This window comes from Pan troglodytes, chromosome 1 (genome assembly GCF_028858775.2).
Source record: "Pan troglodytes isolate AG18354 chromosome 1, NHGRI_mPanTro3-v2.0_pri, whole genome shotgun sequence".
NCBI lineage: Eukaryota > Metazoa > Chordata > Mammalia > Primates > Hominidae > Pan > Pan troglodytes.
Genome location: NC_072398.2, coordinates 9,362,354 through 9,387,931, shown reverse-complemented (window position 1 = coordinate 9,387,931; position 25,578 = coordinate 9,362,354). Strand labels below are relative to the sequence as shown.

The following is a 25,578-nucleotide window of genomic DNA, read 5'->3' as shown; positions in this document are numbered from 1 at the left end:
GCCAGCATGCTGGCCCTCAGACCACACTTTGAGTAACGGGGATCTGGTGGAGTGCACCTCCTACAGGGTCTGCCTATCACTGTGGGTGGGCTGGGGTCCCAGAGCCACGAGATGATCGTAGTTCATTTTCCTACAGCATCAAATATGGTGGAAGATCAAACTATATTTTTTAAAATATTTAAACAAAGATTTATTATGAGGCAGAATACATTTGATTAAGAAATGTAAGAAAAATATAAACTATAAAAAAGTAAGAAATGTAAGAAAAATGTAAGGGATTTTTTTTTCCAGTTGAGGTTTCCCCTTTCAAGTTACACTTCCAGTTGGCCTCCAGAGGATGCATTTCTTATTTTCTCTTAGGGATAATTTACAGGAAAAGTTTCAAAAGCACTAATCTAGTCCTAATGAGGAAACGGGGTGCCAGGGAGGCTTAATTAGGTAGTTAGCCTGATTGTAGTACTGATGACAACCACTAACATTTATTGGACTGTTACTATAAGCCAGGCATGGTACAAAATGCACACACTATTACACTGACTATTCATGAGAGTTTTCTGAAGTTCATATTATTGTTGATCCAATTTTGGATTTGAGGAAATTGAGGCTTAGAGCAGTGGCGTAGTTTACCCCCAAATACACACCTCTCTGACATTAAAGTCCCTGCCATCAGCTACAGTGATTTAGGGCTTCCTGAAGTAGGTACAGCCAGGGCTAGGACCACTGTCTCTCTCCTGTCCAGGACTTGGTCTACAAGATGGCACTGTTTTCCATAAAGTAGCTGAGATAAAGCAGGTTGATGCAATTTGGCAGCCCCCGGTGTTTCCAAAGAGTGTCTTTAAAAATTACAGAAGTGTGCCTCATAGGAATCTGGACAGTGATTCCTTTATTGTTTCTTTCATGATAACAATAAGCAGATTAACTGTGTTTTCTGTTTAGTAACTAAGCCATGGTTCTAGGCTCATAGAAAATCAATATTTTCTCACAAATATGTACTTTTCCTGCCAAGCAGCCATCAGAATTAAAGGAAAATGATATCTATAATCAGCTGTTATAAATTCCATTACTAGGTGAATAGTTAATGTGTTTCATTCCTTACATAAAAAGAATTTTAAAAGGATAGCATCAGGAGAGTTATGAAGAATGAATTCTCTACTTCTGTGCATTTTGACTCAACTTTCTAGAAGCTTTCCAGAAGCTTCTAGAACTTTCTAGAAGCTTTTGTAGCATTTCCCCACACATATGATACCATTACTTTCATGTTTGTGATGCCAGATATGCACTGAGCTCATCCTGGGACAAGGACAGATATGCCTACTGCCTACGGACATACCCAGTGACCAAGAGCAGCTTCAGGATTAGCGACAGTCCCAGTGGCAGGCCAGTTTCTCTTCTGCATTATAGCTCTGTTCTATAAAAATAAACTTAGTTCTCTTCTATTCACTATAATGAATCCCTGACATTTCCAAAAATGAGAAATTCTGGATTGTTTCTACTAAGTGAAACTTTGTACAAGTTCAAGTTTGGATGAAGCCAAGAAGCTTTGAAATGATGTAAGCTGACATGACTGATATCATTGGTAGATCCCAGGGTATGCAAAAACCTTGAATTTTATCTCTCTCTCTCCTTCAAGCTAATAACAATTAAGCATGTGCCATAGAAAAAAATATTATCTGAACCACACAGGATTATCACTTTGTATGTTATTTCATGTCGATGGTTGAGAATATGCTAAAATTTAACATAGTTCATTAACCAAGAAATACAGCAGGAGCTGAAAACACCAGAGTAAGGCTGTTCAAAACACCACTACCGCTGTGAGTGCTTTGCTAATGATCCCATCAAAAGGCTTCTCAGTGCCCTCTGTTGTCCAACAGCAGCAGTAAAACAGTATATCACATTTGGGAGGAAAAGAAGCAGGGGGTCATAGGACCCATTTTACATGTAAATGGCAGGTGTAATTATTTAGTTTTGTTTTTGTTTTCGAGACAGGGTCTTACTCTGTTGCCCAGGCTGGAGTGCATTAGCATGATCAAGGCTCAGTGCAGCCTCAACCTCCCTGGGCTTAGGTGATCCTCCCACCTCAGCCTCCCGTGTAGCTGGGACTACAGGTGTGCACCACCACGCTCAGCTAATTTTTGTGTTTTTTGTAGAGATGGGGTTTCACCATGTTACCCAGGCTGGTCTCAAACTCCTGGGCTCAAGTGATCTGCTTGCTTCAGCCTCCCAAAGTGCTGGGATTATAGGCATGAGCCACCTCTCCTAGCCGGATGTAGTTATTTCTAAATCTTAATTTGAGATTTGACTTTGAGGTGCAAGGAAGCTGCCTCACAGAAAAATCTCTCTTCTAGTAAAGCCTAAAATCCACTATACGCAATCTGTGGTCCATGCTAAACTTTGCCATATTCTTCCATTGTTTTAAAATACAAATATCCCTGTAATGGGTAACACAGTGCATTCCTTACATCACACTATAAAATACTCTCAAACCCTTTTTTGGGGGTAACAGGGTGAAGGCTCTATTTTCTTAATGAACAAGGAGGTTAGGAAACATTCGCGTGTCTTATCTTCTTTCTAGTTTGGAGTAGGGCAAGACTCCATTGTGCCAGGCTATTTTGATAGTCTGTTATTACAACACAAAAGCCTAACTCCAGGCAATACATTCGGAGACCACTTTCCTTAGAGCACATTCTACAGGTAAATTTAAGTACGTGTCTTCATAGTATTTACTTCCTTGGCTATTGTGGGGAAAAGGAAAAGAATAATTACTTTAAAAATGCAGGGCAAGCAGCTCCACTATCACACTCTTTTCAAAACCATGAATTGGCTTACCAAATTGTTTTTTAAATATGTGTATTTCCCAGGAAAGTATATTATATCAGTATGTTAGGCAAGAGTCCTAGGGCATATTTTCCCTTTTATGAGACAGAGCTGATACGTGGAGCCTTGAATTTCATGAGGTGCCTTCAGCCATCCTCACTGATGTTCAAAGATCTGATCATGTCAAGTTTAATCATAGATGACGTTCTTGAAGATCACCTTTTCCCCTTCATGTGAATTTTATAGTCAGCTACTAAAATCAAGTGTGGAAGGCAGGGGGTAGGTGATCAGGGTGATCAAGTCAAATGATGCAGGCAAGCTAAGAGTATATACCACATTGCCAAGCAGAGCGGGGTTCCACCAAGTGAAGCAGAATAGTGGGTCACCCACCCACCCTCTCAGAACCACCTATTGGAGATCCCGGTAACTGCAGTAAGTCGTGATAGCACGTTTGTCTGAATTTAACTCTGCGGAGGTAGCCCTGGGTATGAGAGCAGACAGACTGGTTTCCTGCCTTTCTAAGCCTTGCAAGAATTGCCAAACAAATCAATTTACCACTTAAACTCTGACTCTTGGAGGATTTATAGCCTCCAGCAGCAGAAGGCATTGTGGCAACAGGAGAGAGGCAGCATGCCCCTTCTCAGGGAGCTTTTATCTCTCCTTAGTGATGACAGGTTTATGATTTTACTGTGAAAATCCATGGAATGTGGCTTTACAAAATCGACAGTCTTTTGAGATATTTCCAAGAGCAAAAGCACAGGAAGGTGGGAGCATATTTTGAATAGAGGCGGAATAAAACGCAGGAGTGAAGAATGAGATATCATGATCATGAGGAGAAATTGACTTCTTTCCTTCAGTTCATCCCATTGTATCCTCAAAGGTCATTCATTGTGGTTTTTTTTTTTTTTATTCATAGTGGACTGCAATGTGGAAGTTGCTCTTTCTGTGGTAGAGAACTATGGGTTTTGTTTGACATTTTCTCTTGGGAAATTTTTTAAGTTAGGGCATTTGAGCTACATTGTTTCCGCTCTGTGTAGGCAGAGGTCCTGCCTACCACTTATTACTGTTGCCAGTGACGTCTTCACTTGGATCAGAACTGCCATTTGTTTTTAAGAGAGTTTGTTTTTGCAGTTGGGTTTCAAAAGGAAAGGAGCTGATGATGACTTTGGACTCCATAGAATCTTTCCTGTGCAGTCACATCCCTCCATGGGGCACGTGCAAGTTCATCCCCAAATCCTGCAACTCGGTTCGAGCTAAATGCAGCCCCTTCTTCCTAATCGATGCCGAGGAGGCAGCAGAAGATAGAATTATGATTCTTCAAAATCTTCCCTCACCTCTCGCATTGACTGTTTTCTGTGTCATTTTGCACTCATATATTTTCCCCTTAATCTCTCTCTGTCCGGCTGTGTCTTGTGCCAGCTCTTTTCTTCTCTTTAAAATGTTCTCTTTTATCACTTCCTGGTATTACTATTTCTACTATTTAGTCTCTGCTAATTCTTCTCAAAGATCATTAACTCATTTCCATCTCCTGTTCTTCCACATTCTGAAACTATCCTCTGCCCATTTCCTTAACTCTTAGATAATTTCCCTTCTGGACCTAAAACAAGTCATAATGACAAGAGTAATAGTTACCCTGTGTTGAAGATTACTATGTTTCATGACACACTGGGATACCTATTTCACACTTGGCATCTCATTTAATCCCTGCAAATGGGAGGATGGTGTCATGCCCTTTTCATGGATGAAACTCAGTGGGGTTCATTCAGACCGTGAATCACTGGCAGACCTGCTAGTCCAGCACAGATGACATGACCTCTGGTGTTACCAAAGAGGGATATGTTTTGCTTAATCATGAACTATAACTTATAGGCCTGGAGCTAAGTTCGCCATTTCATTCGGGACCCTTCACGTACCCATATCCACTGAACAGATAAATACCTTTGACTGCAGGTCTATCAGCAAGTACCTATTGAGAATTTATCTGAAGAAGCTTATAACTTAGGTATTATACATAGACAAGTGGAGGATTAAGAGAAGAGGGGAAGAGGGGACAATAGAAGTAGCTAGGAGAGAAAACAAAGTGAGAAGAACTGCCTCCTCCATACTTTTTTAAAGCCTCTGCTCCAACTGACCTTTCCTGAAGTCTAGGGCCTTGATAGGAGGCAGGTGGGGTGAATGTGTGTGTGTGTGTGTGTGTGTGTGTGTGTGTGTATACACATCTATATATACTCACACATAGGTATATTCTCCCTAGTTACATTTTTTGAGTAATAAAAATATATTGCCATATATATCAGAATACTATTGTAAGAGCTAAATGAACCAGTGTACTTTAAAATGTTTTACGAAGTATAAAACACTTTGCAAAGATTATTATTGGCCTCATTATTTTTATTATTATTAACTGTACTAACATAAAAGCACTTGATTTCCCTTCTTGGTTAGTTCTAAAGAGGTTTGCTTTCACGGTTTCTTCCTGGCATCTTGATAGTTGCAATTTCATTACCACGTTAAAAACGAAACAAAACAAAACAGGAATCTCTCTTGGAGCTTGATTCTGCATTTTGAAAGCTTTTGATTCCCTAGTCTGTGGGGGAACCCAGCCGGCTCAGACACCTTTGGCATAGGTCCACTTCAAACCCTGACTCCACTCCTGTCTGAAAATCCCTGAGAGAAGTTCTGAGATGTCGTAATTAGCCCTCAGCTGCCAGCCTCTAATTCAGTGGCACCTTTTTCCCAGCTTTGAACAACAACTGAAAAACCTCAGAATGTCTGATCTTCCAGTCTCCCGACTGTCTGCTTAAAATTGCTTTGGCCTCATTTGCTTGTGAAGCCACTTGCGCTTCCAGGTGTTAAGCAGACCTGCAGTATCCAATGGGATGGAGTTACACAACACACACACACACACCTGTGGACATCCAGGATGGAGTTACACAACACACACACACCTGTGGACATCCAGGATGGAGTTACACACACACACACACACACACACACACACCCCTGTGGACATCCAGAGATTGTAATTGTTGAATCTATTGGGAGCAGATGGGTGTGCTTAGGAAAAAAATAGGATTGACTGCAGGAATTAAATGGAGAGCAGTAAGTGAATTAGTAGGCCAGATGCATTAGGCCTGCATAGTTGCAAGTCACGTGGCTGGGAGTGTGGGGATGAGCCATACAGGCAGGGCTTCCTCTTGGAGATGGAAGTTACTATGTTCGCTTTGAGAAACGCACATATTGTAGATATTGTAGAAAACATACACATACCTGCATGCTATCTCTGCTTTCTAAAAAAGAAGTACATTTTAACTTTTTAATTTCTTTTAGTTGTTCAGAATAGGCAATGCTGGCCAATAAGGAGAAATGCTGGAAGAAGAGATATAATTAGAGTATCTGGCAATACTAGGTGTACTTCCATTACCTTTCAAGGCATAAAATTAATAAACTGTTCACAGAAGAATTCCAAAGAAGCGTACATTCTGTTTTGAGAGTAGTACCTGCCGTCATTCCATAGGCTGCACCCAAGCCAGAGAATATTCTACTTGTTCCTGGCTCCACATGAGTTTTGATGGTGATAATAATGAAAATTTCCATTAATATAACTTCTTTATTTGGGGTTGGTAGTAGATGATTGCATCCAAAAGCAAAATGTGATGATTTGACAAATATTTTCTTCTGCAGGTTTTGATTGTGAACACAATAAGAACATAAAAGAAATAAAAGTCCAATTTGGTGGAAGATTATGTGACTTTTTAAACTTTAAAATGCAGTTTCTTTTTACTTCATTAGAGAAAGAAAAGTAGCTCCAACTCCTTAATACATCATTGTAAATAATTCTTCTTCTGGCCTTTTTATTATTGGATTTTCATTTATAGTACTATGGCAAGAATAATGTTTACAGATTGGCACAACCTGAAAAAGTCACCTTGTTTAAAATTGACCTACCATTTAAATATCATCATTTTGGCAATGAACACCTTCTAAACTTATCCTTCTCAGTTGTGGGCATTAAGCCCATAAATAGGAATGCCACAGGGGGAATGAAAGGGGGGGTTACTTCCACCAGAAGAGAAGCCTTGGAGAAGTGAATGGAAAATGTTGCCTCTGTTTAGCATGAATGAGCCTGGGATTTAAATAACATTCTCAGGCCAGATAAATAGTTTTTCTTTGGCTTAGTAATCATGCATTGCATTCAGATATTTAAGTGAAATGTTTCTGGCTTTCCTCACTTCATCTTTGATCTTTACATGCTCTGTTATATTTTAGCTCCTCAACTTAATCACATTAAAAATCTCATTTATACCTTTTAGTATATAGAAGAGAAGCAAATTTGCTCTAAGAAACTGAGAGTACATGTAATTGAGTGTTTTTGCTTTGCACACACACACACACACACACACACACATATCCCGAAATGCTGGGATATTCCAGAGTGATAAAAGAATTTGCTGCTTGGTGGCTGCATCATAAGTCATTATGATTATCTCATTATTCTTTTCTTCCCTCTGTTTTCAAGCTGTTCTGCAATGAATATTCATTAGTTATATAAAAAATGAAGTTTTTTTAAGAAACATATTCCAAAATTCCTTGGAATTCTTTATCGGTAATCGTCTGCCTTTTTATTTTTTGAAAAACTGGTTGTTTTGACCCCATATCTGACTAGCCCCAAAGTCCCAGTGTTTTGATGGGAGTTCAAATTCCATGGGAGTTCGAGGAAGACAGCCCTAGAGAAAGCTCTCCAGCTCCCTGTGACAAGTCGTAGCTGAAGTCAGATGTGCAGAAAGGAATTGCAATGCTTTTTTTTGTTTATCCTCGTATGTGACCTTCAGGCAGAGTAAATCAGTACAGCTCTGATACCACTCAATAAAATGCTAGGTCATTTTATGGACAGGATTAATCTGCATCAGAGAAGGTGGAGATTCATGTTGGACATATGAACAAAGGGAGACAGAGTTTGCCCTAGAATCACACTGTGGGTAAGGGGACAGCTTCATCCTGCCTTAATTACCTGCTGTGTGAACTGTTTTCACTCCTGTGCGAGTGATCTCTTCCAGCTGTAGTACTAGATCAGATCTAACGGAATAAAGATGAGAGTCTCTTATTTGCCACCTAAAATGCCTAGCGATAGTTTTTGCCGTATCGATTGGACCAATTCTTCGTGATAAGCCCTACCGCTTCCTATAACTAGAAGTGGATCATGAAGGAAATGCGAGTGAACCACTGATTTTATTCATAACCTCAGGCTTTTCCTGTACTTTCTATGATAGCCCTCCAAAGAACTGCCCCAATACTTGCATTTCCTAGAAATACACTGTTTGTGAGAATTAAATCAGCACTCTCTTAGAAAACCCATCAGAAACGACTGCTTGTATTGGTGCAGTGGACAAGCAGTTATTGAAAAGCCCTATTTAGAATACTGCTTTTTCCTACTTGTAAAGTCTTGTCAAGTTCCCACTGAAGCATTGCATGTTACTTTTTACAAAAGGAAGAAATGAAGAAGTTGGTGAGTTGATATTTCCCTCACCCTGTCAAAGTCTGGGTCTTTGACTCTGAAGTCCATTTTTTTTTTTTTTTTTTTTTTTTTTGAGACAGAGTCTTGCTCCATCGCCCAGGCTGGAGTGCAGTGGCGCAATCTCGGCTCACTGCAAGCTCCGCCTCCCAGGTTCACACCATTCTCCTGCCTCAGCCTCCTGAGTAGCTGGGACTACAGGCGCCACCACACCCGGCTAGTTTTTTGTATTTTTAGTAGAGACGGGGTTTCACCATGTTAGCCAGGATGGTCTCGATCTCCTGACCACGTGATCCGCCCGCCTTGGCCTCCCAAAGTGCTGGGATTACAGGCATGAGCCACCGCACCCGGCCTCTGAAGTCTATTTTTAATCCAAAGGCCTTAGAAGGTCAACTTCTGAACCCATAAGATTCCAGCAGTGAACCCAGTGTCTGTTCGCCCACTTCCTCATTTTTTTCTTTCCATCTTCCCTTACTGTGTCCCCTTCCTAGGAATGAGTCCGAGGTCCACTTACTGTTTTTTTATTGTTTTTTGTTTGTTTGTTTTCTTGAGATGGGGTCTAGCTCTGTGGCCCAGGCTGGAGTGCAGTGACATGATCACAGCTCACTACAGGCTCCACTTCCCAGGCTCAAGTGATCCTCCCACCTCAGCCACCCAAGTAGCTGGGACTACAGGTGCACGTCACACCACCTGACTAATTTTTAATTTTTTTTATACAGACAGGGTCTCCCTATGTTGCCCAGGCTGGTCTCGAAAGCCTGGACTCAAGCTATCCTCTTGCCTTGGCCTCCCAAAGTGCCAGGATTACAGGCGTGAGCCACCATGCCTGGCCTACTGTAGTTGTTTTCCAATTTGCTTCACCAAAGTCTCCTTTTGTCCTTTCCACTGAGATGTTTGGGCCTCATGAAAAGATAAGAAAGCCACACTCTTCTGCACCTGGGCTGGTAGGGATTCAGTAAAGATGAAGGTAGCAGGTAGTGTCTGCTCGACTAAGGAGGAGGTGTTATAGCTATTGCAGATTTTTATCTTGAGACGGGTAAGATTCCGCATCTGCCTTGAGATTCACTGCACTCAAAGGAGGCCGCGCGTGGAATGCAGCCACCGTTATTGTAGTGTTGATCTGCGTGTGCCAAGCCACAAGCTTGGGGGACAGAAGCTGATCTGTGTGTTGCAGCTGCCAGCATATAATGACTCTTCTTCCACGCATCCTTTTGCATTCCCTAGGGCCGTGATGAAATGCCAGCTGTGAGGTAATCCTCACCAAAAAGGGATCCTTGCTGCTTCGGATTCCCCAGGAGATTCAAGGAATGCGGGGGGACTTGAGGGCATGCTTTGTCTTCCCATTGAAGCTCCGTTGCAGAAAGAGCCACAGACATAAGGGGGCTGAAGTCACAGCCTGTAGTTTCCCCAGGGCGGAGGGGACCACGCTGCTTGTCTTCTCAGGGATGAGGATAGCCAGGCCAGCAAGGGGAGTGTTACTTCCTGCTGTGAGATCAAAGAAAATGCTTCTCAAGATCATTGAGGGGAACAAGCCTGGAGGACTGAGAAGGGGGAGGATTTCCAAATGATGTGTTTAGGATTCTAGAATTTCAACCCATGTCACTTATCCCAAATGTTATTTCCCTGAGATTTACTGGAAGTTGCATTTTCCAGTAGCCACCATTGAGGGCCGAGTGACAAATGTTAAATTCAGAGTAATTATAATTATTATCGGCATGTCCTTGGCCAAGGCCAAAGGCACCTTGATCACTTGTTAGTGAGAGCTAACCCATGAGGTTGAACTACTTAGTTGTGATTAAACACTGCTACCTGTTTATCAACCCTTTGAGGCCAAGAGCAGTAGTTGTCCTCATTTGACCATTCACATCCTGTGTTGTGCCCTGGTAACATTTCTGAAAATCGCCATCCGTAAGAATAAATTTCATTACCAAGTACCTATCCCTGTTTGTACAGGTTCTAACTGAGCTACGGCTTCCAAAGAAATCCTTGGAATCACCATAAGTTTTGTCTCTAAAAGCACAGAACCACCTTCATATCTTGCCTATTCATAGTCAAATTAGACATATATGTGTGAATTAAAAGTGTCCTTCCTTTTAAAGTGTTTTTGAATTCGAACAGTTTATGAATTTGAACTGTTTTGTTTTATTGATAGAAGCCGTCCTGGCTCAAAATCCCAATAGCATTTCAAGGTATTCCAGAGAATGCGCTGTGACTGGAGAGCAGACCCACACAATGAGGTTCATGCGTTTTGTGTTTCCTAGGTAGTCTCCCCTTAGATTTATTTTAGCTCTTATGATGTGGCAGCACAATTGGCGCCAGAAAGCGTGCTGACATGCTAACCGCAAGACCCATTGTCTCCCATGCAGGCCATCCAAGACCGCTGTGAAAATTAGCTTCCTTGCCAGACACTTTGATCTTGTCACTTCTGCACCGAAGGCTCCTTGCTGTGCCCTAAAGCCCTTCACATCAGCCTCAGCTGTTGCAGCCCAGCCCTTCCCTCACCACAGATTCTCCCCTGATCTGCTGTCAGCCTCCTCTGCTCCAGCCTAACAAAGCTATTCACAGACTCTTTGACAGCATCTGACACTTTTGATACTTTGCTTTTCCTAGTACAATTCACCAGAATAGAATGAGGTAAAGCATTCTTATAAAGCAAAGTCTCTCTCTCTTGCATGTGCTGGTTTCATTGGCTGCCTAACCTTTAGAAATTAGAAAAAGATACACCGGAATGGGACCTGCATATTGACTCATGCTTTGCATATTTTATGTGGCTATCAGGCCACCTAATGTTAAAAGTTTCTCTAGGGGAGATTTCTAGGAGGAGAAGGAGCTGTTCCAATATTACTTTAAGTAGCACAGTTTGAGGATGTTTTAAAGCCTTTAAAAAAAAATAGACAATTCGTAGCAGCAGAAGATACCTGATTATGAGGATGCAACCAAACTAATGGACAGATTTTGCAAGTAAGCAACATGGAAAAAGGCAGAAGGCATAAGTCAGTTTTTAATTCATATCGATTTATGAGTTTATTCATCTGTTTAATAAAAAAGTCTATCAAGAGGCTGATATGTGCTAGGTTTTTTGGTTTGTGAGACAGAATCTCCCTTTGTCACCCAGGCTGAAGTGCAGTTGCACTATCTCAGCTCATTACACCCTCCTCCTCCCGGGCTCAAGTGATTCTCCCACCTCAGCCTCCCAAGTAGCTGGGACCACAGGTGTGTGCCACCATGCCCAGCTAATTTTTGTATTTTTTGTAGAGATGGGGTTTTGCCATGTTGCCCAGGCTTGTCTCATACTCCCCGGCTCAAGTGATCCTCTGGCCTTGGCCTCCCAAAGTAATGGGATTACAGGCATGAATCACTGTGGCTGGCCAATTTGATCATTTTTATATGGGATTTAGTGTGTGCTGAGTAAGGTACCTAACATCATTTGAGCAGTGGTGGCATTAGGTAAATGCCTTTAGGTAAGAAAGAGAACCCTATCCACTGAGTAGAACAACTCAAGGTGTTACATAAAATGAGAGAGAAACAAAGGAGATTAGAGGGTTTTTGCATAATTAAATACAAAGTTGGATGGTTTAATTTTCAAAGATTTTATTTAAAGTGATTTTGTATAAAGGTCTGTGTAAGGCTGACTTACACTAATTGTGTTTTTCTACAGTGGCAAAACAAAAATTTATTTTCAAACATATGCTTCTAATGAGCAAACTATCCATTTATCATGCAAAATTAAACAGTGATCTAGCCACCATGGGCTGGGTGCCTACCTGTGCCAGCCCTGTGCCAAGCACATTACTCAATTTCCAATCCAATGACCTGAAAGTACAAAGTATTTTAATCTACAGATGAGGCACAAGGCTCAGAGGGGTTAAATGTCCAAGGTCACATAGGTGGGAAATAGCAAAGTTGGAGTCTGCCCTCCAATGCCTCTCCCTCCAAAATGTGCACCCTTTTCATCACTGCACCATTTCCTGAACGGTCTCTTGCAGAAAGCTGGTTCCATGAAACTTCCTTTAAAAAATACATTTTGTGGCCGGGCACAGTGGCTCATGCCTGTAATCCCAGCACTTTGGGAGGCCAACGCAGGCAGATCACAAGATCAGGAGTTTGAGACCAGCCTGGCCAATACGGTGAAACCTCATCTCTACTAAAAATACAAAAACTACCCTGACGTGGTGGCGGGTGCCTGTAATCCCAGCTACTTGGGAGGCTGAGGCAGGAGAATCGCTTGAACCCGGGAGGCAGAGGTTGCAGTGAGCCGACATTGTGCCACCGCACTCCAGCCTGGGCAACAGAGTGAGACTCCGTCTCAAAAAAATAAATAAATAAATTTAGTAAAAGGTACTTACTGTATTCTCTCTTCAGAGATTCATAGATACAAGTCAGTATATTAATGGTTCTAAGAAATAAAACTTAAAGAGAGAAAAAAATAATTTGGACTAACTGGCTAAGTCCGTAAGTCCTTAGACTAGTGACTAAGTGGCATTTCTAACACTTCTTTGACCAAAAACACTTGTTTCTTTATCCTATTAATTTTTGCAAACATTCATCTTTCTCAGCTGCCTCAGCAAATATATATCTTCTACTCCCCTAGTCTTCTCCAAAATAGAGAGAAGACTTCAGGAAGTCCCAAGAAAGTGAAGTAACAGCAACCATCAAACTCACAGTTGTAGACTGCCTTCCTATTGATGAAGCCCTTTCCTTTTATTTGCACCCAGATGTCACAATAATCCTGTGAAAGTCATTACTCGCTTTAAGGAAAAATAAATAAATAAATGAATAAATAAATAAACTAATGCAGAAACAGTCTCAGAAGGCCAATTTAGGAATTTTTGGCTATTTAAGTCTAAATTTAAATAGGGGATAATAATCATTTTAGGTGTCCCTGGACGAGAAGTCAAATTGTTAATTTTAAAGTGAGAACGTTAGTGTGGGTTCTCCCTCTCTTTGTTTCTCTCTCTCAGTATTTTAAATTCATGCGCATTACCTAGGTTTTGCTCGTGGGAGATGTTTGATTTTTAAGAAGGGCACTGTAGAGTGTGTTTGGTGCATTTCTCAGCAAATCCAGCCTCCTCTCCTTACAGTGTTGGCAGCTTTTACTCTTAGTCACACGTAAGAGAAATGGTCATGAGTCACATCAAAGCTGCCTGGGGCTGGAGATGAATGTAACATGCATTTCAGAGATGTCCAGAGCTCCCTCTGCCTCCCAGCCCTCACCACGGGAGGAAATGCACCTGTTTTCTTTCCTCTGTGGTAACTGTCATGCGTACCTGCTTGCACCTTTATCATTCGAGGTGCCAATGAGATTGCCTTTAATGCTGATTAAGTCTTCCCTGAGTTGAGACAAGTGATCAGTGACTATGCACTAGTGAGAAAGGTGGTCCACACGCAGAAGTCCTATAAATGATAGCTTGTGTTTCAGCCCAGCACGTGGCTGCTGAGGGTGACTCACGGTCAGGTCAGTGATTTTTCCTGTTACTCTGCCGTTTGCTTTTCTTTTCTATTTTTTTATTTATTTGTTTTCTTTTTTGAGACACAGTCTTTCTCTGTCGCCCAGACTAGAGGGCAGTGATGCAGTCTCGGCTTACGGCAACCTCTTGCCTCCCTTCAAGCGATTCTCCTGCCCAGACACGTAGCTGGGATTACAGGCACACGCCACCATGCCTGGCTAATTTTTATATTTTTAGTAGAGATGGGGTTTCATCGTGTTTGCCAGGCTGGTCTGGAACTCCTGACTGCAAGAGATTCACCTGCCTCGGCCTCCCAAAGTTCTGGGATTACAGGCATGAGCCACCATGCCCGGCCCGCTGTTTGCTTTTCCTTTTCTTTTCTCTGGCAAAGTACCCATTGATCTTTTTTGATGCAGTTTAGCACTGTGTCATGTTATTGGATAGTAGAGAAAAAGTAAATTTTAAGACTGAAGCCAGTTGAGAGGGATTTATCAGTAAAATTGAAAGTAGCTGTGCTGATTTATCTATGCCTTCCTCTGTACTGTCAGGACACATCAAAATGTACCCATTCTCATGACTCACCCACTAGAGGAAATGTGTGACTTTAATCCAGGCATTTAAACTCTCATCCTTTTGTCTTGTGGAGTTTTTCTCTTGCATTTTTAATCAAGTTTTGTTATTTGTAAAATTAAAAGGCTTGTCCAAAACTTTTAAAGTCCCCTCCTGCCTTTTTCTCTGATTTCATAAGCAATGTATAAACCCCTATTTTCAAGTGAATGACATTATGCTTGTTTTGGGAGTTACAGTAATTTAAACCAAGCATATAGTACAGTGGTTCTGAAAGCTTCCATCTTGCAAAAAAGTAACTTGAAAATTTGAAAACAATAAGCTTATAGACTAAAGCATAAAGAAAATGCCAGCACATTTACCACAGGGTGGGTCTAATTCAGCCTACCGGTAACCAAGTCAAATGCAAAACAAAATGATAGCTGAACACTGAGCAGAGGTAGATTGACTTTGGGAGGAGGATGAAGGCATTCTCATATTGGGACGGGTATTTGATCTTGGAGCACGTGGTGCCTCGGTCTGAGGCTACATCTTAGGTCCAGGTTTTATGCATCTTTAAATTGCACCCTTAATTAACTCTTCTCCAGATGAATGATGCGCAGTGACAGCCCTTCAGCAAAATCAATATGGTGCTTCTGTCTCAATAATAAATTAGATAGTATTTCTGGGTCAGTGTAGTTCATCAGATATCAATACATTTCAGTCTGGTTTGTCTTTTTTTTTACTTTTGCTAAAACTTTCTCATTCTGGGGGGGAAAATAGAACAGACTTCCATGCCAGCTTATTGCCCTCACACCCTCCTCCCAATTGTCACATATCCAGAGGATTCACCCACCCACCAGTTTGCTGCCATCTAGGTGGCCTAGTAGCTGGCAGAGCTTCTGAGCTGCAGGGAAGCATCCAGAATGCAGAGAAGGCAGTGCTTTGTGATTGATGGCTGCTGCTGCCCCTCCCATGAGGCTGATTCAGGCCAAGGGAATGTGTTTGCCTTTCTTCAAAGACATGGTCTTTCCTAATACAGTCTTGCTTCACTACTCCACCGGTGTTGCTCCTTTTTTTGTTCCTTTTTTTAAATCTACGTAATCCTGTTTTGCTGAGAAGCTTTATTAATAACTTCTGAGCATTCCCTCACTAATCCCCACAGAGCATCTATATGTAAGATCTATATTGCATGACACTGTTTAAAGCAAGGCAAACTGAGGCACAGGCAGAAGAGGGAGGGAATCAATCCCAGACCTCCAGATAACAAGCTCAGAATGTTGCTCCCCAGGCCTGCTTGCCCTTCTCCTGGTCCAGGAAGTACCAAGCAAGGTGGATTTCTTCAGGAAGCCACTGGGCAGCATAATCTAGTAGACTGCCTGGGCTCAAAGCCTGACTAAGCCCTATTCTGCCTGTGTGACTGAAGAAATTGCAGAAATAATATCCAGCCTGTCTGTGCCTCAGTCTTTTTTTTTTTTTTTTTTTTTTTGAGAGGGAGTCTCACTCTGTTGCCAGGCTGGTGTGCAGTGGCACGATCTCATCTCACTGCAACCTCCACCTCCCGGGTTCAAGCAATTCTCCTGCCTCAGCCTCCTGAGTAGCTGGGATTACATGTGCCCACCATTATGCCCAGCTAATTTTTTTATATTTTTAGTAGAGACAGGGTTTCACCATGTTGACCAGGCTGGTGTCCAACTCCTGACCTCCCCCAATTCGGCCTCCCAAAGTGCTGGGATTACAGGCATGAGCCACCACGCCCAGCTGCCTCAGTCTTTATCAATAAACTAGGGATGATATTAGCACATGTGAGGCACTGTGAGCTGATGTATGCCAAAAGCTTTGCATAATATTTGGACACAGACAGTGCCTCCTAAGGGTTTACTATGCCTGTCTTCTCTCCACGGAGACAGGAATATCCACCTCTTATACCATTGCCCTGTGGGGAAAGCAAGACCAGACCCTGAAGGCTCTGAGGCTGTCCTGGAGCTCTGGAGACTAAAAGAGTAATTTTGAAGTTCACTGTGAAACCACGAACATCTGTTTAAATCCAGACTAGCTCTTCCTTCCATCTATGTAACCTTGAGTCATTTGCAAAACTATCTTTCTCTTCTTACTTTTCCTTTCTCAACTGGTATTTCATGGTCAGTTTGATGTGAGTCATATTCCCTAATTGTGTCACCTCCAGAACTGCCCAAATCTTTAAGACAGAACCCAGTACCACTGAGATCACCATGGGCCAGAGCTCTGGGACCTCCTGCAATATCTCAAAGGCATGAGGAAGCTTCCCACGGGCTACTGGAGGCACTGTCTTTGGCTTCCTCTGCCTTTAGGCTCCACCCCCACCCACCTGTTCTCATCTAGTTTCTCCACCCAAAATGCACAAGGACACACATGCAAGACCCCCATCTCCTCCCTCGAAAACTCACAGTGCTCCCTCTACACACACACACACTCACACAGATCTCTAAGCTCAGACTTTTAGAAAGAAATCTTCCTTGGCACACTCAGGGAACTGTGATTCCGTTCCATTAAGCAGCTACAATGTTACTGTCCACCACCCTCTCACCCTCTCAGCCCACCCCTTGTTCACATGTCAGGTGCCACTTACTAGCCACGCAACTTTAGAGAAATGTCTTTCCTTTCCTGAGCCTGTTTCTACATCTATGAAATGGCGATAATAAAGCCTGCCTTACCCACAGGCTTTGAGAATTAGATGAGCTAATAGTATGCCTGGTATTTGGCACATTTTCTTAATCTGTTTGGGTTGTCACAACAAAACACCACAGCCTGGGTGGCTTAAACAGAGGACATTTCTATCTCACAGTTCTGGAAGCTGGAAATCCAACATCAAGGTGCAGGCAGAGTTGGTATCTGGTGAGGGCTCTCTTCCTGGATTGTAGATGGCCGCCTTATCACTGGGTCTTCACATGAGTTTTCCTCTCTGTACCCACAAAAAGAGAACTCTGATTTACCTTCCTTCTTTTACAAAAACACCCATCCTACTGGATTAGGACCCCAACCTTGGGACTTCATTTAACCTTAATTATCTCGCTAAAGGCCCTGTCTCCAAATTTGGTGACATGGGGGATTAGGTCTTCAAACTATGAATTTTAAAAAACACAATTCAGTTCATAATAGACATCATAGGGGCACAGTGACATTTGCCCTCACCCTTTCTGAGCTTCCTCCACTCCCTGGAAGCTCCTTGGTGTCCAGTCTTTAAAGCATATGGATGCATCTGCCTCATCTTGGAGTCCTGCTCTCAGTGCAGTCCATGGACTAAGAGCACCGTAGCCCTGCTTCTCACACAGGGCCAGCTTCTCATTTCTGGAGTTTGTACTCCGGAGAGCATGGCCTGTGCTATTGATGCCTGCTTCCCTGTGTCCAAATTTATGACAAGCTTAATTTCAAGATCTAATTGGCTTTTATTTGCAATTCTAGAATTAGGCAACACCTCATGCTATGAAACAGAATGGATGTTCTGCTGAGCTGAGCAGACGGAGTTGGCTTTATGGGCAGGAAAGGGCTGAAGAAGGCAGAAACAGAGAACACAAAGCAGATTGGACATTTCAGAGTTACCCTCCTAACAGGGTTAAAGCTAAGTGGACTTCCTTATGATGCATGCTCAGGTAAACTGGGCCCCTTCCGATTGGTTGCTGTGAAGCTCCTGTTGTTTGGAAGAGTGACCCATTTCCAAGTTCAGTTTGATTATGTGATACTGAACACAAGTGGCTCCACTCTGGTTTGGCCTGGTCTGCTGGGGCCTAGTGCAGGAGCTCAGTCTAAAACAATGGCTTCCCATAAACTTTGTTTAACATGAGCCAGTTATCCTCTCAACTTTCTGCCACTCAGCCGGGCGACTACCTGACTGGAGTCCCTGGCCAAGCAGATAGATTTGCGCTCCTTAAAAGCTCTACCTTGTTGCACCCCTAACCTGCTCTCCTTCCAGTCGATGTCACCCCAAATAAACGAGGCTAGTAGGCACAGACCCCACAGTCACAGATAGGTCTCTTAGGTCCCCCTGCAGGAGATCTCTGGACAGGCAGGTGGAAATTCATTCATGCACTTGAAGGGCTTAGATCAACACTTTACACATTCTGAAGTTTCCACTGTTTCTTCCGATCAGCTATCATTTTGGGTCCTGTTGCTCCTTCAGAGGAAGAAAAGTATGAGTCCACAGTTGCTTCTAGCTCAGCCTGTATCTGACCTCAATTTCCTATTACTGCCTGTCTGCGTTGAGCAAAATAGTTCATTGAGCTACATACATATTTAAGCAATCGGGGAAATTTGATCAAAAAGTTCAATAAATATATAAAAGCCTGTAGGAAAGATTAATGGAAAGATCAAGTAATAACATGAGATGGCTGTGAGAAGTATTTTCTGTGTTGAAATGTTCATTGAAGAAGCTCGTATGGTAAAAATATCAGTAAGGCACAATCACCATGAGCTTAGACATATGCAGACCTGCTAAATCAAAATGAGATCCTTTTGTGAATGTGTTATTTGTAGTGAGGTTTGAAGCACAGAGCAGACGAGAGGTGTCTAAGAGCTTTTCTTCCTCCCAGTCATCTTCTGGTTTTCACAGAAGAAGAGACGATGTGATTGCCATGGAATTCCGTACTTCCCTCCCTACAGCATTGCCCCACTCATTCCCTGACCATGATTTCTAGACACAGCCTGTCCAACCGGATGCCTGGAGACTACTGACCGAACCTGTGCTCACTGGGCAGTGAGAAGGTGGGTGAGGTCACACCCTGTGTTTACCATGTCAGTGAGAGCTCCAGGGTAATTCACACAACGTGTTTCCGAACCCTCAAGCCCAAAACAACTATAGACCACTTCCCCTTTACCCTCAAAAGGTTCGCTGAAAAATCAGCTCACAATAAGGCACATTAATGGGAAAAAAGTCTTTATACATTTATTCCTACTGTGCACACAGGGAGAATCACAGAACAATTACCCAGTATCCCAGTGGTGCACAGATGCTTATACATACTACTTCTTAGGGAAAGGGAGGTAGGAAGTGTGGGTGATTCTAGGCGGTTAGTAAATGATTTTTAGGGGAATTTAATGGGCTTGAGGAACAGACAGTGGTCTGGGGCAAAGTCTGTGGGGCCACAGAGCAGATGATGGTGTGTGACAAAAAGTCTATCCGGATATGTTGGCAGACTTTCGTCTTCCCTCCTGCGATATCTGTTCAGTTGATGAAAACTTGGAAAAAGGACCAGAGGTTATTGTTTTCTTCTATGATAGGTCCGGATTTTAGGCAAATAAGGGAAGTTCAGAGAACAATCTCATCCTATGCTTCGGGAGAGATGTTGATGGGGGGAGAAAGGTGATTAGAGAGACTTTGAGGCTTTTTTTCAGCACAGCATGTACAAAGTGCCATATTTTGGGGTACTGGTTTGTGCGCCCCAGCAACAGGAAGATGCCATGTTGGTCTTCAAGACAACAAAACAGGTGACCAAAAGTTGTGCCCTTGCTGTTCTGCATTCCAGAAAAAACTATGCATTTCTTGAAATAATTTTATTAGTACTATCCAGAGAGGAACCATTATGTGAATGTATCAGATTACCACATATGCCCCCCAAATTGCAAATCTATTATGTATCAATGAAAAATAAATTTTTAAAAATGTTAGTATTTAAATTTATATATTGTTCACTAGGGGCTCACACAATATGGGCATTGAGTGAAATTTCTTTTTTTTCTCTCCTTGCTTATCTTTCTCTTACACTGACAAACAGAGGGCAAACTAGGAAAGGTATAATCTTGCATGATTTATGTGGGTTTATTATCCTCTTGTGATGCGCCATCCACAACAAAAAGAACTACATGTTCTGACTTCATGGGTTCAGTGGCCATCCCAAAGCTAGAAGAAATTATTTGTGGTATGGTTGTTTTTTAAAATTCAAAAGACCTATTAACTCTATGGTGTTTCCAACATCCAGGATAAAACTGACCAACACTTTCAATGAAGCTATTGAGTCTCTAATGAGACATATACACATTGATCTCTGTTTTATCTGACATAAAAATGGCATTTGTAATCTGTGCCTCAGTTAACATACTTCAGCATATGGGGTAGATGTGAGCTGTGTCCTACAAGGCAGGGCAAAACCACCTTGCTTTCTTTACTTTGACATCAATGCTGGTCTTTAAGTGACTCTCTAGTCACACATCCACTATCAGGATATTCCCAGAAATTCTCTGATGTAAATTCTGATTGCCCCTCTGTCCAGTGGGACATACACCACTCAGTGCTGGCTGGGAAATAGGAACCAAGTGGCAGGGGCCCCAGGGGCACCAGTCTCCCAGGCACTAGGATGAGAAATGAACCCTCACCATGCACGTCAACACACAATCCCTTTTGGGATAGGAAGTGATCACATTTGAAACTACTTTATTGAAGTTTAAATTTAGCTGGAACAGAATTTCTAAATTCCAGAATCAGAATACAGTTTTCTAAAACTGTACTTGGAACACTTGGAAACTGATATGGTTTGGCTGTGTCCCCACCCAAATCTCATCTTGAATTGTAATCCCCATAATCCCCACACATCAAGGGCAGGACCAGGTGGAGGTAACTGGATCATGGAGTCAGTTTCCTCCATGCCATCCTCATGATAGTGAGTGAGTCTCACAAGATCTGATGGTTTAGTAACTGTCCAGCATTTCCCCTGCCTGCACTCACTACGTCCTGCCACCCTGTGAGGAAGATGCCTGCTTCTCCTTTGCCTTCCACCATGATTGTAAGTTTCCTGAGGCCTCCCCAGCCATGTGGAACTGAGTCAATTAAACCTCTTTCCTTTATAAATTACCCAGTCTCGGGTATTTCTTTATAGCAGTGTGAGAACAGACTAATACAGAAGCTAATAGATGAGCATTAACAGAAATATTTCTGCATAGAAATCTAATTCACTAAATTATATCTTTCGAAAGTATGGCCCCACAACCAACACAATTAAATAGTAATTGGCAACTCTTGCCCTTTTGTAACCAACAAATGGTACCCATAACTTGGTTCTGATGCTGAGATTCCTGGAGTGTCTTATAACTTGGGTTGTGTTTCTAAAACAAGGATGGAGAAATAACTTAAAGATAGCTAAATCGAGTACTACAAATTGCAAGAGAGCTTTTCTACTTTCTAGGGATGGTGTTATTTGTTTAACCAGAACATCCAAAGGTGGATGTGTAGTGATTACAATGATTTATCTAGCATGAAATGTGAGCATATTAAAGAATCCTTATTCTACATAAACCAAATCAATACTACTTCAAATAACTTTTACAACTTGAAAAATTACAGACACCGATTTAAAAATGTAGACTGAGACCCAGATCTCAATCCAGGAAGTAAGTTTCTAGTTATATTTAAATAAATTATCATAACCCCAGTAAGCACAGAAATTCCTTTTATTTAATCCCATGTTGACTCTAACATGCAAAGCAAAGAATATAATTAATAAAAGTTAAATTTGTGTTATGGACACTAACATCATTGCTGAATAATGAGACATGGAAAGGGGATTTTCATTAAGTTGTGCCTTTGTGGAGCTTAGGCAATTTGCAACGTTTGCATCATTACCCAAGTAATATAGGTACTTAGAGTAACAATGTTATAGGAGGAAACATAAAAGATATGTGTTGAGACCCAAATCCAGCACTTGTAATTTCCCCACAGTTACAAAGTGGCAAAGAAATAGACTAAAACCCTGGTCTTCAAAGAAAGAAAGAAAGACGTTAATAGAAATAATTGTTCGCCAGGTACCCAGGAGTTCAAGGCTGAAATTGTACAAACCAATGGTAGACAGTTTATCACAGATTTATGCCAAAGTGAGCGATTTATCCTCGCACATAACCTAATAAGCTCTAACATTTGTGCAGCATTTTATAAATTTTAAATTACTATTTCCTACACCATCTTATCTGATCATCAAGAAAGCTCAATGAAAGAGGCAAATAAGGTAATATCCCTCAGGAAACTAGGCTCAGAGTCAATGAGATAATCATATTCAACTGGGAATATTAAAACCAATAGCCTCATAGAATCATAGAGGAGAGACCTCCAGGTACCATCTAGTGAAGCCTGGTGACTTCAGCAGGATGGTATCTAATGTGCCCCAGACAGTTGACAAGCCAATTATGATCAATTCCCCCAGCCTTGGTCCAGGGAGGCCACCTGTGAGATGCCTGGGACCCAGCCCGGCTTATGCTGGTTTTCTATGCATTTCGTTCATTCAGCATTGGGACCATAAAGCCTTCATGCCTGATCCCCGCCCTCTCAGCCTCAAGTCAGTATCGTGAGAAGGATATATTACCGTCGATTCTCTAAAATATTTTTAATTTAATCACTTACTAATGCACTGAAATCATCCTTCGGAAGCAATTATAAACATAGGCTAAGGATTAAATAAATGATTTTTCTCATCAGGAAGTGGTTTATGTGAGATTTTTCCAATAGGAAAGGCCAAAAAAGAGAACAACTCAATAGAACAGAAGACCCTTTTGTGGTGTCTTTTTTAAGTAAAATGACAAACTTGGGGAAAAAATAGTTTTCCAAAAGGAATTAGCAAGAAAACTGGCAAGCAGATAGAATGTCAGATGATGCTAAAAGAGTGACAAATGCAGTCAAGGAAACTATAACTGTGTAATTGTGGGCGGAATTAGATCAGACGCTGACCTTTCACAAACACCTAAAGAAAACAGCTCTCGAATAATAGCTAAGGAGCCTGCAGGGTTCCCCGTGTGCCTGTGGCTGTGACTCGGGAGCATGTGCGTGACCATCTGCTACGGGCACAGAATGCCAGGCTGCCGGCGGTGCCCTCTGTCTCGTTGGCAAGGCCGCATTTCACTCCAGCTCCTTGTGCCATCGTATCACACATCTTTGTTCTCTGCTCTAAAATATAACCACTTGTTTTATATCTTGAATGTAGCATAGAGAAGCTTTGCAATTTTATCACCAAAGATGCCATGGTGTGAGCCACGGCAGAGAACAACCGTCAGCAAGTACATGGATCCTCTTCCATTTAGGACCAAAGATTGCACAAGGCGGACTCGGTGCCTTCAATCGAGGTGTTTCAATGTGCAAATGTAGACTTTTTCCCTTGCTTAATGTATAAGACAATCCAGTCCCAATGGTCGATACTTCTGCAATGCCAATAGAATTTCATTTATGGCTGGCATATAATCACAAAGTTAGGTGAAAATGATAAAAACCTCTTATCTACAGATAAGCAAAAGATAATTAATGAATATATTGATTCTTTCTCCCTGTAAGGGGGAAAAGCAGTCTAAAACAATTCGCATATCTATAAATTAGGATCACGTTTGTGTTCCTTTGTCCTTAGAATTATGATTATCTTAACAAGAAAATACTGACCAAAAGTCAGCTTTGTAAAACAGAGTTAGCTGTTAAGAACACATCCAGGGTAGAGTGGAAAACAATTAACATCTATTGAAATACTCACCAGTTATAAAAAGTTATAGTAACATAGGACAAACCAACACAGGTATTGACAACAGTTATAAACAAAATCCTAACCAAGGGGATCTAGTGGCTCTGCCTGAAAGATTCTGCCTCCTTAAAGTATTTCAGATCCAATACCTTTGTTATTTCTTTCAGCTATTCCAATAAGGCCTGATTCCTTCAAATAAAACCTGCAACTTCAGCCTTCTCAACTTTAGCCCATCTTCATCAGTGGCAATCATCCTTGGCAGTTCATGCATTCATTCATGTATTTAACATACATTTACTGCGCACCTGCCAGTGCACGTGCTGTGATCAGCACTGGGTTACAGTGGTGGGCAAAGCAATTTCTTCAGGCCTGTCCTTATGGGACATACAGTCCAGCGGATGCCTTTTTAATTCTGAGAAATTCACAGTTGCTTCATTGTAGTGATTGCTCTGTGAAAACTTTAAAATCATGGTCATTCATATTTTATATCAATTCACTAGCATTCTCCTCATCTATTCAGGCCAGTACTATCTATTCTAGCCTAAAGAACACCCCATGCCTGCTCCGCCCTCTACATCATTTATTTCTCAACTTTTATGATGATTATATGCACAATACACATATGCCAAGTGCCCTCCCTCTCTCTTTGCCTTCAAATCTTCTCTCTTGCTACCTTGAAAGTGCCGCTCAACAATTCCATCTTCTATAAAGTTCTCACTTGACTTCAGTGATTCCCACAGTACACTCAGCACTTATATATGACTGTAAGTTCTCATGGTGTATGTATGTTATTGTCATTCTGTGACTTTGAGCTTTAGAATTACTCATGATGTGAACAGGTATTTGTATACCTACATTCATAGCAGCATTATTCACAATAGCCAAAAGACAGAAGCAACCTAGGTGTCCATTGATGGATGAATAGATAAATAAAATGTAATATACACATACAATGGAATATCATTCCGTCTTAAAAAGGAAGGAAATTCTTTTTTTTTTTTTATTTGGAGACAGGGTCTTGCTCTTTTTCCCAGGATGGAGTGCAGTGGTGCAATCATAGCTCACTGCAGCCTTGAACTCCTGGGCTCAAGTGATCCTCTTGCTTCAGCCTCCCAAAGTGCTGGGATTACAGGTGTGAAACACTGCACCTGTCCAGCAAGGAAATTCTGATAGGTGCAACAACATAGATGAACCTTGAGAACATTATGCTGAGTGAAATAAGCCAGTCACAAAATGACAAATACTATATGATACCATTTACGTGAGGAACATAGAGTTCCTGGGGACTCCAACAATAGAATGCTGATTTCTGGGAACTGGGAAGAGGGAAAATGCAGAGTTATTGTTTAGTGGATAAAGAGTTTCAGTTTTGCAAGATGAAAAACATTCTAGGGAAGGATATATATCATTGTGAATATTCTTAATGCCACTGAATTTTACACCGAATGGTTAACATGGTAAATTTTATGTTACATGTATTTTACTACAATTTTTTAAAAATCTTTTTTAAAATCACATATGCTCATCCCCACCACCCTCACTCCCCATTTGGTTGTAAGGAATTTAAGAGATGCTGCATTTTGCTATCTTATAGTTCCTGTTGCCATTTGTTCTGTAAACACAGGAAACATCGGATGAGTAAATATGCTCGATAGGCATACTTGAGTATGACTGCAAAGTGACTACCTAAGACAGAGAGAGAGAAAAGAGAATGTTCTTCAGCATCAGTGCATCTCTGGTTTCAGTATTATGTGGCAGCCATGTTCTGGAGGAAACCAAGGTCAGTGTAGCCTAGATT

The 25,578-nt window shown here is 41.7% G+C and overlaps 1 protein-coding gene across 1 annotated transcript in view; it reads left to right on the top strand.

Annotated features, from left to right (window-relative positions):
- The window catches only part of CHRM3 (cholinergic receptor muscarinic 3), a 242,402-nt gene that overhangs the window by 127,640 nt on the left and 89,184 nt on the right, over positions 1-25,578 (top strand). The gene's annotated exons all lie outside the window — the stretch shown is intronic.